Source organism: Cavia porcellus, unplaced genomic scaffold (assembly GCF_034190915.1).
Source record: "Cavia porcellus strain 051 isolate PalLab524CR breed Dunkin Hartley unplaced genomic scaffold, mCavPor4.1 scaffold_2, whole genome shotgun sequence".
NCBI lineage: Eukaryota > Metazoa > Chordata > Mammalia > Rodentia > Caviidae > Cavia > Cavia porcellus.
The window spans coordinates 51,821,519-51,841,013 of record NW_026947485.1 but is presented as its reverse complement, the minus strand read 5'-3'; the positions used below and the strand labels follow the sequence as shown (position 1 = coordinate 51,841,013).

Genomic DNA, 19,495 nt, shown 5'->3' with positions numbered 1-19,495 from the left:
CTATAATAAGCATACATACTGTAAACATAATCTTGAAGACTCAATTATAATCACTCCATATAGAGGGACATGATATTAAGCATTATTTGGTTACTGTCAATAAACAAAGAACTATTATGTCTCAACATTAAAGACAAGACAAAAATCTAAAACTCATATTTGATTACTATATGTTTACTGCTTTACCAGAATCATCCCATAGAATCCTCAAAATACCCCCATAAGTTAATTACTCTTACCATCTCTGGAGAGGTTAACTAACTTGTTCAGACTCTTGCCATAAAAAGCATGTAATTTAGCCTCTTAGTCTGACTTTAGAGTTTTTGGCATATCTGTTAAAGTATATTGTGGAGAAAGAAGGAAGAGCTGCTGATCAGCAAGGCAGAGAAAGAATTTGATTAAAGCAAAATTTTACCTGTGATGAAATAATTATTTCTCTTTGTCTTCTATAGCTTTACCTTCTAATTTCTCAAATTGCATCATAAGTTATTGTAATTACTAATAGATAAAAAGCACACCATTCTATATGCCTTCCCTCTATTTAGGAGTATAAAAAAGGATAAATGCATAGCAGCAAAGCAGAAAAAAATTTCCACATATTTTTACATATTATTAAGAATCAGCTTTGTATTTCCCTCTTATGAATAGTGTCCCCAAGACCCGCAGTGTCTACTGAGTTAAGTGTGAGTTCAAGAGATTACAGACACTGATGGGCCACTGGTTCACTGACACATCCTTCTCCTCGCAACCTCGCAATGCTATACATCTGTTTTGTTGATTCAGAAGAGCCCTTGAAATGCTTTACAGTTGATTTTGACAAGTGCTACAATTTGATAGAGGAAGATAATTCTTGCTGAGATGATTTTCAAAGTACAGAAATTATACTTTTGAGTAGATATTACCTTTCTTTATGATCAGAATTTTCATTTAATATACAGCATACTTAAGCCTGATAATCACATTTCCCTTTTTTCCTGAAAAACAGAGGTGGATCTTTGATATCCTATATTAAAGCATTTCACATTAAAATCTTGTTCCAGACTCTGATTGTTTTCTTTGTTGCAGATAAAGTATGTCTGAAAAATGTAAGGATATCAGATTTACAAAATGCTATACAGATGTGAAGTGGTATTGTTAATTAAACGAGTCTTTTGATCATGTGACCGCGTGATTGATGAGTGCCTGGGATGTATATTTTCTTCATGTTCCTGGGTCCACTAAGCTGAGAATTAATCAGTAGTGCCTTACAGCCCACAGACTTATTACTGATAGAATAATCATGTCTATGAAGCAAAATGTAAGGATATGATTTTAATTTATATTTTAAAATATTCTTTTATCACACAGTCTTTCCCATTAGCTTAATTCTAATAGAATATTTTAATATTTGATATTTGAGATAATTTCTAATGAAGAATTATCATTCATTTGCTTTTTTCACTGATGCTATGCCAAAGGTTGGCAAAATTTTAAATATATCAAGTTTTAAAACTTCTCTTGTTCCAATTCAATATTTTAACATGTTTAAAGCTAACTAAATGGTTCAGTGCTTTGGGATCTCAGCCCTGTTTGCAAAGTTCATCTCAAAGCTCTATCTTCAGTAATTAAGCCCTTTATTATCCTCTTGGGGGCAACTAAAACTTAAGCCATGTCTTCATCTTGGAAAATAATTTTCAATCATTTAATTTATCTTAGTATAATTTTATATATTACATACAAAAATAAATGGAAACAGAAAATTAATATGAGATAAACTTCACAATTATTCTGAACATATTCTATATCCTGCCAAAAACATTGTTGTCAGTGCTTTCATATTTCAAAACCATCCGAGAGTATTTTTCCTACTACTTGATTCTATCACTGTCAGTGTGGTTTCTTTTGATTTCCTGATCAGGCATCCAAATTTCAGATCTGGTAAATAGTCTTAATTAGAATTTCTGCAGTTGACACAATGTCATTAATTCCTCTTAGAATATTCCTCCTTACCTTGAATACTCTTATCCCATCATTCTCGCCACTTTCTGAAACAGGTCTAGAAGTCCTCTTCTTCATCTCTAGTTGAGCTGTCATGGCTGCGTCATTGTCCTGAGCTGATCCAAAACATTTACCTTTCATATTGATTGCAATTTTGTGAAGAGCCAGAACTTACACCATGCACGTTTTAGTGAATAAGATGAGGATACATTCTAATATTTTTACAAGCCTGTCTCATGTTTTTACATTTGCTTGTCCTTTCATTTGTAAAAAGGTAAATGTGATAACAGATTGAAGAACTTTTTAAAACTTTTATAATTTATACAATTTTAGCTTGTTTTGGGGGGGTGCATTTGCACTATGCTTACAATTGTCTCAACTATCTGACAGATAAAGAGAGAATTAATTTGTTATTAGCTGTGAACTCAAACTTATTGGAATTTCACTATGGGTGTATTTCTTGTTGTGCTTAAGACTACTGATTTCTTAAGACTTATCCCTTAATGGTTAATATTAATATTGTTAAAATGTCCATACTATCCAAGGAAAAAGCAGTCGCAAAATTCACAAAGAAACACATAAGACCATGAATAGCCAAAATCATCTTAGCCAAAAGGTAAAGCTGGAGGCATCATAAAGCATGATCTCACAGCCTACTATAGGGCTACAGTAACCCAATAACATGGTCCTACAACTGTCACAGGCGGAAAGACTTGAAGGAACAGAGTAGGAATCCCAAAAATAAATCCAATCATCTATAGTCAACTGCTTCTTGACAAAAGCATACATTAAAGAAGAGATAGCCTATCAGATAAATGATTCAGAAAAAAACTGTACATTCTTGTGGAAAAGACTGGAACCTGATCCTTCGCTCGGCCACCATATACAAGTCAACTCAAAATGGCTGTGAACTAAACATAAAACCCAAAATTATGAAACGAAACTAGATGTGGTGGCATATGCACTCTGGGAGACTGAGGCAAGCAGATTACAAGTTGGATCTCAGCTCCGGCAACTCAGCAACTTAATTATGTACTGTCTCAAAATATAAAATATGTTATAAAAATAGCTAGGGATTTAATCCCCAATACTTTGAGGGAAAAACTATAAAACTACTTGAAGAAAACAGAAGAAAAAATCCAAGACTGCTATAGGCAAGGAGAAAGATTCCAGAAGCACAGGCAACAAAAGAAAAATAGACAAATAAGGTTTTGCACAGTAACAGAAACTATCGTGATTCAAGAAATAACCTGCAGAATGAGAGAAACTGCTTGTCAACTCTTCATGTGTCCAAACAGTAATATGTGGAATACATAAAGAACTTAAAAGGATCAACAAACAAAAACAAACCAATTAGAAATGGGCAAATGATCTAAATTGACATTTCTCAAAAGAAAAAATTAAAATGGCCAACAAATACACATATAAAATACCATCATTTGCCATCTGGACAATGAAAATCAAATCTGTAATAAGTTACTATCTTCTGCTAGTAACAAAAGTATTTAAAAAAAAGAAACAGTAACAAATGGTGGCTAACATGTAGAGAAAAGGAACTCTCATACACTGTTGGTGAGGAACTAAATTAGCATAGCCATTACAGATAGAAGTACGGAAGTTCCCCAAGAAGATGGAAAATGGATTTATCCTATGTTCCAGCTATCCTCCTTTTGGAAACATATCCTAAGGGAATGAAATCAGCATATCAAAGAGAATGCTGGGCTCCCATATTTGTTGCATTCCTATTCATAATAGCTAAGTCATAGAGTCAGCCTCATGCCCATCAATGGATAAATAAAAAAACTGTGGTATATATGCACAATGGAATGCCAGTCAGCAACTAAAATATGAATACATTTATTGGTAGTAAAATGAATGAGACTGAAGGACATTATATTCGGTGAAATAGAAAGACACACACTACAGTTTCCTTTACATGTGAAAACTAAAAATGCTGATCTAAATATAGTAATTCTAGAAGCTGGAAAATGGGGTAGTGGAAAGGATAAAGAGAGGTTGATTACAGAAACAGATACCAAATACAAATACAAAAAATAAGCCCAAGAGTTCAATATAGTGCCATGAGTATAGTTCACAACAACTCATTATATATTATATTGCTATGGTTTGCATCTAGACATCCCCTCAAAATCTCATACTGTCATGAGGACAGGCTTCTAGATTCACTCATGATTCAATGCTGAGATTCAAGGCGTGCGTGTGACATTGCCATTGGGTGTGCAACCTGCATACAATGTAAGCAACAGGAAGAGGCTTGTCCCTCTCACTCTTGTTTGTTGCTTTTGTGGTCATCCATCACCATGAGTGGCTGTCCTTCTATCATGTCCCACCCTGCCTAGGAGCCAGCTAATTATGTAGGGAAACCTCTACAAACTGTGAGCTAAATAAATCTTTCCCCTTTTATCTTTGGATATCAGGTATTTTGTCTCAGCAATGAGGGAAAAGTAACTAAGATATTTATGAATAACTAGAACAGAGAAACTCATAGCCTCTAAATATAAAGTAATGATCAGGAAATAAAATGTTAACTACCTTGATTCAATCAGTTCTCACTGTACACATACATTGGAATACTATAATATATACCATAAACATAAAAAAATTATTAGGTGTTAATCAAAGTTTTTTAATGTTTAATGGAGTGCTTATTGCCCTGATTTCATTATTACATGTGCCAAATTATCACACCATACACCATATATATATATATATATATATATATATATATACACACACACACACTCAATTTAAATAACAATACTTATTTTTAAAAATTTTGCCTCAGAAACATTATAATTACTTTTTTCTCTTCCTGGTAGCATTCTTACACCACCCAAACCTACACTCCATTATTGATGGCTTCTTTCCTACCTTCAAATAACTACACAAACATCACCTTATCTCTTATATCTATTTCACATGTCCAATTTAAAGCTGGCACAATTTGTTCTTCACCCACATTATCTGTTCTCTTGCTTTCTTTGTGTGATTTTTTCCTCTCTTTCTCATTTGCCATACTATTTTATTGGTCTACTTGTCTATTCTCTTTCTTCCTTGTTATATAATTGGCTTTTTCAAGATAGAATTTTTAAAATTATGTCACTCATAATAAATTTCCAGAGGGTAAAAGAGTTCCTAATGCATAGTAGACATACAGTAAATATTTACTGAATGAATAAATATTATTGTACACCTCTAAACTTTACCAATCACCATATATAATTCTCCTGGTTAAAATGTTTTCTCAGTCTACTGAGGAAGTTGAAATTCATATTTCACAACCCACATTAACCATCTTTTCTTTTTGTGATGTAAATTGTTCTTTTAATGCATTGTTTTCTATTTTATGTAGCCACTATATAAATATCATAACTATATATCATAACTGTCTACCATTATAGTATCTACTCAAATATCCTTACACTTTTTTGTGCTATTTTTGTCTTTGTGTCCAGCAATTCAACACTGGGACTCAGTAATTGTTTACTAGATTTGGTAAGTGAACTAAGCTCATTGTCTTTTCTCCTCAGTCAGCTTTCACTGGAACCAAAATACCTTTCAGTCACACTAATAAGAAACTTGAACTCTTTTTCAATATTCCCAGCCCAGATCTTGTTTTGTAACTGTCTTTTGATAACTTTCTCTATGTCAAGTTTTCATGGCTATGTCAGTTTTGGTGCACACTTTTTCCAAGTTGTGTATAAATATGATAATTGAACTTTAGTCAAATCACATTTCACAGTAAAGGCTTTCTTCAGAAAAAGTACTATAAATTTTTGGAGTTTGTCAACCCCTGACTGTTGCTATGTTTGCTGATTAACTCATACTAGGTCATTCATTTTTAGGCTATGCCTCAGAACATGTTTTAAATGCTTATTAAACTTCTATCGTCCTCTCTGTCTTTAGGTAAATGCTTGTATAAGGCGTTAGACAGTTGGAAAGGAAAGCTACCTGTACTATAAATTAATTTATTATTCACATGGCTTACTTCAAGCCAGCAGAATGTGAGTGAAAGTGTGTGTGAATCATGTTAAAGACAAAATCATTTGCCTGTAATTTTTTTTTTCTCCTCTACACACTGGAAATAAGAACATGGAGGGACAAGGGAAGCATTATGTTATGTGAGTCACCAGGCAAGGCCAGTATTTTGCTTCTTAGAACCCAGCTAACTTACCTGCCTGAAATACTACATAAGGCAGCGAAATAAACTTCAGTCATGTGTGGTAAATGCACTAACTTTTGCTGTTGTTGTAGCAACTTGGCCTATATACTAATTAATGTAGATGAAGAGCTAGTCAAAATCCCTACTGGATTCCTACTGTCTTTTTTTGTTTGTTTAAAAGAAAAAGATAGAAAAAAAAAAGCAAAAGAGACAAAGAAACAACAACAACAAACCAGAAACAATAACAATAGAGGCTTTCAAAACAAGATGATAGAGATTTAACAATGGTTGTAATATTGCGTATCATCTTAAGAACAAATAAAAGCATTCACCTGACTCACAAGTCCCTGTTAGACAGACTCTCTGTCAGTATCACGAGCCATGTCTGGGTCACTTTCCATAGGCACCCTATTCCAGTCTTTGCTTCTCTTCCGTGCCCTAACCCTAACCCAAATCTTTCCAAAGAAATCTTTTCTTCTTGGAAGGAGTTTACTTATATCTAAGCTCAAATTTGGTATCATTAGGGAACCATTCTCAGACTCTCTCAAGTTTAGGTCAGATTCCTTTGTACCTATTTTACTAGTATCAAGGTACTGAAATGTGAGTTAGTTTTGTTTATTTGATACACAGTCATCAGATAATACCTCTTCATCATCAGGTGTGTACAACAAAACCATGCTTGCCTTAGCTCTTTAACACCGGACCTATGACAAAGCCTAGCTTCTACCAGATATGCAACAAATAAACTAAATATTTGAACAAATGTATTCATGATATCTTTCTACACATGACCCTGTCCACAGCTAGCCCATGGTGTGTGGTCTCCATCTTCCTCCGTCCTCCTGCTGCCCACGGTCTGGACACTCTGGACACATTTTCTTATTAGAAATTAAAAAATCAATAACAAATATAGATTTAGATGTTGATATGCTGTTAATATTAACAATTTAGGAACCTAGAAATTACCTTTTCAAGGTGAATATGCACAGTTAATGTTTTAAAACTAAGATGAACAGGTTGCTGAGCAAATCTGCTGTAGTGAGATTGACCAATCATGTATGTGTAGGTACAACTTCTGTCAGTCCTTTGTGTTATAATTTAGTAGGTGTAAATACTAAGTCAATTATCAGTATATCCAATTGACAGTTTTCAAGTTCATTTTCCTCTAGAACACATATTTATAAAGTAACTATCTGTTCCAAAATGCATTGCCTTTGTTGTCTCCTAGAAATTAAATTAATTACACTATAAAATGTATCTACTTTTTCACAAATACTGTTTTCAGTTTTAATTTTTTATTGGTATCGGTTTTCAGTTCACAATGATTACTTTTCTCATGTGGAGTTGGTGCACATACATAGCGCATCTTAATTCTTTTTTCCATCACTTTCTTCCTCTGTTCCCCAATTCTGTACCTCTGGTTCCCTTTCCCTTTTTAAAAAGAACTTTCTCCTTCTTTTCCAATTGTTTATTTTTTATTTTGCCTTTTATTTAAATTTTGGGTTTTACATATAATAGAAAACCATGTGATATTTAAACTTGTGTGTTTGATATATTTCACTTACATTATGGTTATAGAAAGGAGAGGGTAAGAGGTAAAATCACACATGCACAGCTAAGAATGCCTATTTATAATCTACTAACACAACTTTCTTCATAATCTGTTTATACTCTTGAATTTCAATAACTTTAATGTTTGTTTTATTAAAATAATCTCAAAACATTAGTTTTGAATTATTCTATTTTGTTAACTGATAAAGTACCTCTACAAGGCATGGAGAAATGAAGAAAAATCTAACTTGTAAGTGTTCCATACAATATTCTCTCTGCTGTTAGAAAAGCAGGCGCTAACATCTCTTTAAAGTATTTTCTTTGTTTCTGTTCCACTGAGAATTAAAATCAATTTGGCTTACTATAGGTAATTCACATTTGTAGACTAAATCAGAAGTTTTCTAAGGGCTGGGGATTTAGCTCAGCGGCATAAGCACCTGCCTTGCAAACAGGCGGTTGTGAGTTCGATCCCTGGTACCGGAAAAAAAAGGAAAAAAAAAAAGATCTCATTTGTATCTCACAATGGATATCTTCTGGGCCTCCAATAGACTGGAAAATGTTTAAATTTAGGGTTACAGAAATTTGCCTGTGGCTGATGTGATTAAAGGAAATATAAAGGCTGTTTATAAAATTCTAAGAGATACATAGCTTCTTGCACAAAATTGTATTTGTGCTCTAATAAGCATAATTTTAAAAGTCACTGAAATTTAAGAAGTTTCTTTACAATACTATCATGAATGGTTAACTAGTAACATTTACTTGAAAATTTTACATTTTATTTAAAATGTTTTATATTCTCAGTTTATAGCACGTCTTTGAAAAATCACAGACTTAATAAAATTATGTTATTAGTGAATCAATGTTATTCTTGTTTCTAGGTTTATTTTTTAAAATATTTTTAATTAGTTTAAAACATTTGATCATAATTTTAATTACATACACTGACAATGGGGATCTTTGATTAAAAATGCAAGAGCTGCAAACTTATACCATACAGGAAATGTAAGAATTAAAAGATATTAAAATGGTATAGTATGCAAAATTATCTCAAGAAACTTGAAAATAAATGGCGTAAGTAAACTTTGACAAAAGTAAAACTTGACGCATTCATTAAGAAAAAGAAATCCTTAATAATCTTAAATTCATTAAAGTATCAAATTAATAGTTTAAACTTTCCTTCATTCCTTTAAAGTGTATACATATATACATAGATATATCATACATACACACACATACAAAGGATAGATATTTTTTCACTTTCTACATATCCAATAAAAATTAACAAACATTCTCCTACCTCTTTTTTTTTTTTTTTTCTTTTTCCAGTGCTGGGCATTGAACCTATGGTCTCACAAATGGTAGGCAGGCAACCTTTCATGGCAGTATTCTCACCTCATGATGCTTGTATAACCTAGGTAGTTAAGCCAAACAGAAAAATCCAAGTTAGAAAAGCTCCAGGGTTATGTATTCATGAACAAAAGTCTAAAATTTCTAGGAAAAGTATTACCAAATCAAATTGACTGAGGAACAAGAAAAGCAATATTATTATTTTGGGTTCAGTGAAAATTAGAAGCTGTTTTAATACTGGAAATGTTTTTTGAATATACCTTTTTATATTTGACAATTTAAAAATGTGTATGCTATCTCAGACTCTATCAATGAATCCTGTTATACATAAAACATATTGGCACAATATAATAAATATTGCATAGCAGTGTTGAAAGATTGGAATAGTTACAAAACTGTTTGAAGATGGGGGGGGCGTATTGTGCACACATGCATCCATGTATAGTATCAATACCTCAAAGAGACTTCAAAATACAAAAATAAAGTCTAAGTAGATTAAAATCTATAATTCACAAAAGAATATTTTTTGTGTCTCTAGTGTACAGAGGGATTTATTATACATGAGCCCAAAAGCACAAACCACAAAGTAAGAATTTAAATCCCCTAGAACTTAAAATAAACATGGTAAAGAGAGAGAGAAAGTTAAATATTATTTGTAATACATATTGCTAAAGCATTAATATTCATAGAATGTAAAGGATTCCTAAATTAAAAGATATTAACAAGTAATTATATACATAAACAAAGGTATAGGCATTTCACACTGAAGAAACAGCAATGTTTCAATACATGGAAGTTGATCAATTTCATCGTTGATGTGGAATTACAATTTTCAACTAAAATAACTTATAAGTACTTGAATATCTATGCATTTGGCTAAATAAAGACATCTCATTATCCTGAAGTTGGTGAAGATGTAAAGTGAAAGCAGTCAAATTTACTGGCTATGTGAGTACAAATCGGTACAGTCACTTTGGAAGTTTGATAGGTCTAGAAATGTAGCTCAGAGGTAGAACTGGGTTAATCTTGAGACATGCAAAATGAAAGACTAAAAAGTCATACTTCCTGACCTAATTATCCTACTAATTTGTATGTATTGGAAGGGTAAAGTGAAAAACTGGACTATAATGTTTTTTTGAATCAGAAATAAGCAAGTTTTGACCTTTGATCAAATCTTTTACAACATTAACAAAAGGAGTATATAAAATTGTATAATATCCAAGGGAAATGAGGCTCCTGATGAGTTCCAATACACTGAGCTGATCATGTAGACACAAAGATTGCTTACTTAACTCACATGCAAAACAAATCATATATTTCCTCTGAGATCACAGGACTTTGGAGCCATTCAGCTTAGATTTTAAACTGGATATCAATAACTAAGGTGGCCCACACATGTCCAGTCATATCATCTGTAACTATACATTTCTCTAGGACAAAAGTATTTGGAGTGTAGGAAGTAACTTCTGAATATCACAGACCCTCTATCATACTATTGCTATATCTGCTATGCTGACTGCTTTTATTCTTTCTTAAAGTTACATGAACTTGGTGCTGGGTGGAACTTCTTGATTTACATTTGTTTGCTCATTAACCTAGACTTGCTATTGTTCAAGCTGACCTCTGTAGAAACTCATATCCACCGAAGAACATGTCCAGAAAACAGTTTCATATCATTTTTTGTAAGATCAAAGAAAAATGTAAATAATCAAAAGAAGTAGAAATAATCATAGAAGTAATATAAATTAATTGTATTTGCATTCATTGGTTACAGCTCAATAGCGAAAATGAATGAACTATCACTAAAAAGGAAATAAAAATTGATGACTATAAACTACATAATACTCAGTGAAAGAAAGCAAGCATAAAGAATGCAAACTGTAAATACATACCTATATTAAGCTAAGAATCAAGGAAAGCTAATTTTTTTTAAAAAATTCAATTATTTTTGGTCCTTGGTTGAACTCACAAGGCAACTATTCTGAGCAAAAGACGCACAGACAATTTGCACGAACATTTCAAAAGCAAAGCTAGCAAGACAATGAAGGAAACATGAGTAGGGAGAAATTGAAAGGCTGCACTTTCAGGAATCATTTCTATAGCTTGTTACAAGAGAAAGTTTTCTGATCTTGTAGCGCACCAGAAACCATGAGGAGGCATAGTGTTCCTTCTTGAGCATGAAGCTGGCTCTTGGTGTTGCTTGACTGCACCTACCACTTGCACCTACCACTTGATGATCGTTCTTGCTTTCTCCTTGGAGAGCACAAGAGGGAAGGAACACAGTCTGAGTGGTTTAAGAAAAAGAGACAGACGAATTGAACAGTTACAAAGTTGAAACAGATGGGTTGGTAGATTTTACAGGGAGCTCTAAAGTATGTGTGGCCATTCAGAAAGGACCTAAGCAGAAAAAGATGGGTTAGAAATTGAATTCATATTGAATGGTGTGAGCATTAAATGCAAGCTTTCCCAGGGTTATATGGCAACTTCAGTCAGTCAAGGGTAATTTCCAGGGAAGCTACATACCCATAATCAATCAGCAGCCGATATTTCTCATATATGGAGGAATTAATACCTCATTCTTGAAGGATCTAGCAGGAACAACAGAGCTTTCATTAAACTAATGGTCAATTCCTTTTTAAAAATTTTTCTTTCTTTTTAAAATTAAGTTTATTGGTACACTTTAGGTACACATAATTATTACATTCATCATTGAGAATTTGTATCTGTATGTGACACAACTTGATTCTTTTTCTCCCTTTCTCCAGCCTCCCTCCAGCCCCTTTCCCCTCATCTACAAAAGCTTTGTCTCCTTTTTTTTTTTCTTTTTTCATCCACTCCAGAGTTTCCCTTCCCATTAGAATATTTTCATCCTATTTTAACAATACCTAATATACATTTTGGTCCTTATTTACACTTTCATTTTCCCACAGCAGACAATGTGGTATTTACAGACGTTTCTGGCTTACTCCACTTAGGAGTATGGTCTCAAGGTGCATTCTTTTAGCTAAAAATGTCTCAAGCTTATCCTTTTGTATGTCAGAGTAATACTGCATTGTATAAAGAAGCACATCTTTTTCATCCGTTCATCAAGGGCATCAAGCTTTAACTATTGAAAACTGTGCTGTTATAAACATGAGTGTGTACATATCACAGTGGTATGATGCCTTCAGTTCTTTTGGGAAGATACTAAGAAGAGGAATAGTTGAGTCAAGTGAAATTTCTAGTTTAAGTTATTTGAGGAATCTCCACACTTATTTTCACAGTGGTTGCACCAGTCTACACTCCCAAAACAGAAGTGTTCCTTTTTCCCCTTGGTATCCCCAGCATTTGTGACTGGTTGATTTCTTGATAATGAAATCATATTTAACTTTCATGTGTCATGAAATATTTGTTATTTTTTTCAATATTTTTAAATGCAAAATTCATTCTTAGTTCAAAAGCTATTGAAAACAGGTGGGCAGAGACTAATTTTTTCTTACTCTTAATTGAGATGATGACTGTAGAAGGAAGACATATGGCAAGAAAGTAGTGTTTTGATGTTCTTGATAGAAATTTGTTATAGAGGATGAGATTCTGCAATGAAACAAGGGAAGGAGAATCTATATTTTTAGAACCAAATCAGATATAATTTGGAAACCATAGACTCTAAAGTACTGAAAAATCACTAAATTAGCAAAATGCCTATTTTAGAGATGAATTTTTAAATTTTATTTATTTATTTTAAAGAGAATAAAACAAAACAAAATAAAAAACCAAAACAATAGGAATGGTAATGAACTTCAAAAACAATAGGAAATCCATAGTAGTCACTATATTGTATATTGTTAGTCTCTAAAGAGATTCTCAGACTACTAGATTTAGGTCTACAAAGTTAATCAGACAATAGAAGCAGTAAGATGTTCCTTTAGTTTAGTTGCTATCATCTCAGCCGATGTTCCTCCAAATCAGCCTGTTGCTTAAGGAGGCCTGGGTTGGGAATCTTCCTTCCGTGCCTGGGTGCCACCTAACTCACAGGGAGGGCACTGCTTCCTGGTTATCTCCTGGCCAGCTCCCTAATGACTAATTCTTGTGCCACTCACACCCTCTAGCATTGTGTAACAAATTCAGCCCATCCATTTCAAGGATTCTAGTAATTCTCTTTCCCGTGCAAATTTAAAATGACAGTTAGTAAGATGAATTATGGTTCCTGTCACTGAAAATGGCCCCAAAAAACTGTAACTCATAGTCTTTCTCCTCTACTACACTTTCTTGATAGTCCTCATCCTCAGCTAACACCCCTGTTTTTTAGAAGGTATAACTGATGAAGTGATGCACACTTTCATTCTAAAACCATCTGAAACTAAGACCACAATGTTTCTCTCAAGCTCTATTTGCTGCACTTTCCTATTCACCATCAAAACAGACCACCAGAGTGCTAGAAGAGACTCCCAGTAGATTAACTAAGTGCCATGTGTCTCTCCCCACTTCTGTCATGCAAGAGATGTCTTACCAACTTATTTGGGACCACCACACTGTCTACTGATTGTTGATTTAGGAAATATATTAATGGTAGAAGATGTAACCTCATCCTTTCTGATATCATTTATAAGATATTACCTCAGCTGTCACTTCAAAGTTAGTACCATCATTCTATCAGGTTGTCTGTATTTAACAAAACACTGTTCAATTATGGAGTTATGTGCCTGATATTACAGTTCCTATTGTGGGTTCACAAGTTATTATGTGGAATATGTTAGCAAATCTAACACTGAAAATCCTTGTGCAGTGAGAGGTTCATTATAGGAAAAGTAAATTCACACGCTAAACATATGTCAGTTCCTTTTAAAGAAATCACTGCCCCTTCCAAGATGGAAATGTTCCATTAGAATTAACTTGCCATCAAGTAGCTGATTGACTTCCTCTAGGGAAAGTGGCACATCAGGAACTCAGTTTTAAAAGCTGTTCCTGCAGATAGGTTAGATATCCAGCAGCACAGGAAATTAGATCAGACTGAGTGAGTACATGCTCATATTGTTGGCCTCAAGCTTATTCCCCATACATACTTTCCTGGTGACTATGTTCTTGACTACATTGGGAAACAAAAATGACAAAGGCTCATTAATTTCAGCCAGCAAATAATTGAGTTTGCATAGCTGTTTAGCAAGCCTATGTGTTTACTTGCGTACTTTGACCCTGTTTGTGCACAATGCTTAGTCACTTGCAGTTTAAACTAGATGGCTCATGGTCTTTAAAACTTTGAAGATCTGAAGAAACTCCAAAACATGATGCATAGTTCAGGCTGTATGTTCATTTGTTATCCTATGGTCAAATTCTTCATCTTATCTGGAAACCAGTAACATTCCAGCAGATGCATTTTAAATGATTTAAAATATTCTGATATAGATATTATTTCACTGGTGCAGATTCTATGGGTCTCTTTTCCCATTAGAGATACCTCTAATAGCATAAAGGTTATGTAATCCAAGCTTCAGGAGTTGTTGCCTCACATCCGTAATGATATTAAATATTTTCTTTTTCTAGGGAAGGTCGGCAGCTTTGTGTGTCATTTACCACATAGATTAGAACAATACAGCCAAATATGAGATCTTATGCCTTTAGCATCTAAAGAAGTTTATCAATAATGTTGTTCCCTTTTTAGCAGTAAACTCACAAAGTACGTGAAAGTCCTGTCATGTCCTTTACTATAGATTCTTAAAGACCTCACATTGTGATAGTTTCCTTTGTGGACTTAATTTCCCACATTTTTAAACATATTTGACTTACCATGGATCTCCAAAATACTCAAACTTTTTTATTTTAAATTTTTTAATCAACAAGTAAAAATTATATTAATCGTGTACAACATGATGTATTGAAATAAATGCACATTGTAGAAAGGGCTATGTAAGCTATTCAATGTATGCTTTCAAATATATATATATATATATATATATATTTTTTTTTTTTTTGTGGACTCACCACTTCATTATAAGATCTAATTAGTATTATGTTCTAATTAGTATTATGGTACAGTGAATAAAAGTGATGTTTTACAGAATGTGAAGATAGTTTCTATCCTTTTAGACAGTTATATCACTGAGGATGGAAGTGCAAACATAGCCTTGGGGCAAGAGTAGAAATGAACATTCTTATGGGCTGAATTATATACCTTCAAAACCTATTACATCGGGCCCTAATCCCCAAAGTGATTGTACATAGATTAAGTCTTCAAGGTGGTAATAAGAGTAAAGCAGATCTTAAGGGCTGGACCTATTCCAGTAAGTCTAACAAGAAGAGGAGGGGTCACTGAGAGAAAAGCTCTTAGGATAGCACAGTAGGAAAGTGGCTGTGCACAGAACAGGAAGAAAGGCTTCACTGAGACCAGCTTTGCCAACTTCTAGGACTATGAGGAAACAATCATTGTCATGTGATCCATTCAATTTCAGGCATTGTACTGTAGCAAAATAAGCAGACTAATACAGATACTAATGTTTATACCAAATATGCATGAATTGTAACCAGGCCTCTTTCTCGATGGTGACAGAGGCAACACGTGCACTGAGTCATGTCTACAAAACTCAAACCTCACATGCTAATCTACTCTAGCATGTACAGTACATGCAGGGGCTCCATTTAGGGCTACAAAATGCCACTGTGACATAGAAACTGTATTGAACTTGGAAGTAATCCATCTTAGCCATGAGTCAGCTGGTTCTTATAAATCAGACTTGTGAATTATCTATGATGACATCTTAATAAGTGATAAAAATATTTGCCTGTTCACCAATAATGGAATATGTTTTTTTATTTTACTATCTTGGCCAAAAATGTGTCATACAGACACTTCTGCCTGACCTCTCAATGGTATCTCCAAACCCAAGCAAAATTCAAGTACCCAAAATGAGAACTCTGATACATTTTAAGTATGCCCATGTCAGGGACATGCTCGGAGAATTGAGAAATAAACATGGAATGAGTTTATGCACCAAATAGACCCAGGATAGTTCAGTACTCCATTTATTACCTGCCCTAATTGTGACTCTACTGCAGCAAAGAACTCATTATGATGCTTCGGGTCCTTGGATATCAGTGTTTGCCAAGAGTGTCAGTTGATGGCATTTCAGATCTTGTCCACTAGTCCTAAAAATATCTGTTTTCTGATTTCTCCAGCACATGATTACTCAAGAAAACATCCTTGGATTCCTTGTGCAAGAAAAAATAGTGAGTTCCATATCTACTTGACATGGGTTTGCAAGATTCTTTTTCATGGAGATTTCACCTCTTCAGTAAGGGGATTGTGAAACTGAGACATGGGTCAAGTCTGGAAATTGACAAAACATTGTACATTTTTACTGATGTGGGTGTTCAACCTCCTAATCGATCATCTCTTTTGTTTGCATAAACTGAGCATCTTTGTTTCCTGTTCATTAATCTCACCTCTAGGAGCGCTGTTCTGTATACTGTGTGGGTCCAGTTTCTACTCCAAACTGGTTTTATATTGCAGTAGTAACACCCAGCTTGTTACTTACGGTTAAGTTTTCATGGTCTTGAAGTCAGAAAGCCCAGTTCTGTAGCAATATCACTTCATCAGCTTTGTTCCCTAGAGATCAAACATAAATAGGCAAAATAATCACTGAAGAGCAAATTCCTCATTGATCTCCTCAATAGATTCTTATGAACAATTAATAGGTTCAATTTACAAAGGTTGTCCTTTTCTATTGTCCTCTGATCCCTCTGTCTTCTATCTAGCATGACATTTCTGGCATTCCTCACTCAGGGTAGGTCACTACTTATTTTAGTATTTCAAAGAAGTTATGGATTCTTTTATTTTCTTGAATTTATTGCTGAAGTGCTATTTTCTATAATGCAAATAAATGTTTTCACAGTGATAAAACCTGTTCCCAACTTTGTATTTTACCCCCACATGATTATCCTCAGTATCCAGGCTCATAAATGTGTTTCTAGTTCTTTGAATCCATGCCTTTTTAAGGAATAGTCCCTTGACCCCCATGTCAGGCCCATGCTTCCTATTGAGGGACACAGATATGAGATACTATCAGCCAATGTCTCTGGGGACACGGCAGAATGAGAGTCTTTTAAAAATTCTGCTTAATTTTTATTTTTAATAAAAATTACATATAAATGAGTCAAAAATGATATTTTAGTACACTTAAAAGTAGCAAAATAATGTCCTAAAAACTTGATCCATGTCCATACAAAATCATCTATCAAATGCATTTCAAAGAGGATCTTCAAAGATGAGCACAAAAATGGGGCTGGGGATTTAGCTCAGTGGCATAAGCACCTACCTTGCAAGCAGGTGGTCATGAGTTTGATCCCTGGTGTAGAAAAAAAAATGTATATATATATATTAACTACTGATTACCTGTGTAAGAAAGAAGGCAACAAGTATGGTCAGCCTCAAAGTTATTCATTTTTTTTATTTTGTGCAATGAGAAAATAATGTGGTTTTTATTATTATTTAAATTGAAAGAATATATTTTGTGTAATTTATATGTATTATATAATTTATAATAAAATCCAATTAAGTAAAGCTATTCCTGGAATTAAATGTGATATAAAGAGAAATTATTGGTTTTCAAGATGTGAAAATTTAAATGTTTTTCTTTGTGTAAGAACTCAAGACAGATTCAGAAATGAAAATTTAAGGAAAATACTCTAATAATCTCTTTTTCCAAAGCAGACATGACTCTTCTTTTTCTTATACCCCATATTTCTTCTGGCAGACAACACTAGCAGTCCAGTTTTCAAGAATGTCCAAATAGCTTGCTGCCCAAGCCTCAACTTCCATCCTCCCCGTCCAAATAACTGTACTTATCTCCCATTGTATCTTCCAGCTTGTACTGTAAACAAACAAGCAAACAAACTTTGTTCTTCTGCAATATCCAGACAAATAAATCTGCATTCAAGACTATTGCAATAAGGAAGAGAAAATGAATTTTGCGCCTGAAACAAAAGGCAGAATTTTCAGACACTGTGTGAGCTAGTGGAGACTGGATTAACCTGGAGATGCAGGCTGGAAGACTAGGTATCTGTGTTTGCTGATTGAGGCTAATGCAAGTTAGACTCCTACCCTCCCACAGAGACTTGAAAATAAGGTCATATTGTTTCTTGGTGATTACACTTCCCAGGTTCTTGAGAAATACATTCCTGGGTTGTAAAGTTGGCAAGTGACTGGAAGAGGATTTATATCCCAAATAAGCAGAAAAAGCAGTTACAATTGCGTTATTTCACAACTAAAATCTCCAAGTACCTCTAAGAGCTGAGTACAGTCAGAAAGAAATCTATAAAGTCTAGCCAAGATCAGGGGAACATTCAGGCCATCTCAGTGGTTCCTTTTGTACACACAGTCTCATCTGAACTGAAATCACATCATCATTTTAGAGCAGAACTTAGATCAAATTATTTCTCTGCTCTCTACCAACTCACTTTTTACTTTCTTACTTTGATAGAGTCATCATTCTTACCCTAACCCCATCCACACTATTGAAAACCCAATTCTCTTTTCTATTATTTTTTTTTGCATTTATCATCTTCTAAGTTGCAATGTAATTTGTACAATGTGGCAAACAGTATAAAGCACAACTTGTTTTATAGTACTTATCTCCTAGCTCAGTGTTAGCTGTAGGTGTTTTTGTTTGCTTTTTCATGTGTTATATACTACAGACAGTTCCTGTATGTGGTATGCACTGGATAAATATTTATTGAAGGAATAATCCCTGATTCATGATGGATTGTAGGGGGCTGGCATAATTTCCTTCAGAAAACTGTAACATAACATTATCTGGTTGTGTACGCAGGTGGTATCTGTCACCAAACCAGGAGCTTATTTTGTATAAGAATAAGAATACCTTTATGAGAAAATACTCAAGCGAGAATTTGACTAATAGAATAGCAGAAAATATAGCTTGAAAGTAGTAAACTCCTACCCAACAGTCACATTGTTGAATGCGTCTGTGGTTTTTCTTGTTTCTCTTTTCTATAAAATCTGCTTGAAAACTCTACCTCTTATTTCCCTAATTTCAGGTTTATCGAACCAGAAAAAAATGAAACGTCATGCTTTCATTCTGGTTAATTCATGTAAAACTCTCTGATTCATAGAAAAATTATACAATTGGAAACATTTTATTGGATTTTCTAGTTTGCTGAATTGATTACTTGGGTCAGTTAGGCTAATTTATGCCCATTTAAAATGGGACTAAGTTAATACTAGTATTTCCTGCATAATGCAGAACAATTAAAATGAGAAACCAAAGAATGATTTTTGTTTTGATACCTAAGCATATCTTCTTATTTAGCCATTTAAAAATACTTTAAATCGTAAATATTATTTAGAGTTTTTCGCTAGTAAGTTTTATTATACAGTTTTAAGATCAGTAAGTATGTTAATATATTCTCATAAGTTTCTGATAACTATCAAATTCATTTTAGCAGTGT

General features: G+C 33.7%; 1 non-coding gene across 1 annotated transcript; it reads left to right on the top strand.

Moving 5' to 3' along the window:
• Window positions 1-11,129: 11,129 nt before the first annotated feature.
• On the top strand, window positions 11,130-11,351 carry LOC111758403 (small nucleolar RNA U3). The gene has a single exon (XR_002792581.1). It is a non-coding gene; the product is annotated as a small nucleolar RNA U3 (small nucleolar RNA).
• The last annotated feature ends 8,144 nt before the right edge of the window (window positions 11,352-19,495 follow it).